Source organism: Schistocerca serialis, chromosome 1 (genome assembly GCF_023864345.2).
Source record: "Schistocerca serialis cubense isolate TAMUIC-IGC-003099 chromosome 1, iqSchSeri2.2, whole genome shotgun sequence".
In the NCBI taxonomy this organism is placed as follows: Eukaryota; Metazoa; Arthropoda; class Insecta; order Orthoptera; family Acrididae; genus Schistocerca; species Schistocerca serialis.
In genome coordinates, this window is record NC_064638.1 from 197,142,793 (window position 1) to 197,143,642 (window position 850).

The following is an 850-nucleotide window of genomic DNA, read 5'->3' on the forward strand; positions in this document are numbered from 1 at the left end:
TGGCCGTGCGATTCTAGGCGCTACAGTCTGAAACCGAGCGACCGCTACGGTCGCAGGTCCGAATCCTGCCTCGGGCATGGATGTGTGGGTTGTCCTTATGTTAGTTAGGTTTAATTTCTAGGTTCTAGGCGACTGATGGCCTCAGAAGTTAAGTCGCATAGTGCTCAGAGCCATTTGAACCATTCGAACCTTCGACCGTAGCGGTCGCGCGGTTGCAGACTGTAGCGCCTAGAACCGCTTTTTTTTTATTATTTGTAATTCACATTGGATTAGCAGTCCAACGTCTTAACCTTTTTTTTTTTTTTCAGGGCGTGGTACACGCCGCAATAGCAGTGGGGTCTCTTCACGGCACTGCCAGTGCGTCGAGGCCCAGACCCCTCCCACCCCTTTTTTCATGTCCCCTGTTGGGTCATAGCACTAAGTGTGCAGAAATCTTAACATAAAACTCCCATTCTCCGATGTAAGAATGAAAAAGAAACCTCTTCTCTGAATAGAAACTGAACACTGATGAAACTTAACAATTCTTCTTGAATCACACAAATACTTTGGAAGGCGAACACGAGCAATTCTGAACAAAATGTTTTGAAACAAAACCTTCGTGTAATATAGAAGTAATAGTAAATAATAATAAGAACACAAGTGACTTTTAATTTTCTTCTGTTCGTTCTCGTTCAAGGTGTTGTAGTGGTACCACATATTTAACCGACACACATTCTTTCAAAAATGATCTTCAGCATGTTTCCGTAGTGCTTCTTGTGGTTGCGATACGTGCTGATTTTTGCATATTCACGTGTCATGTAAACGCGGAATTATATCTCGTTGTCCGACCCAAGTTTGTTGATGACATAAC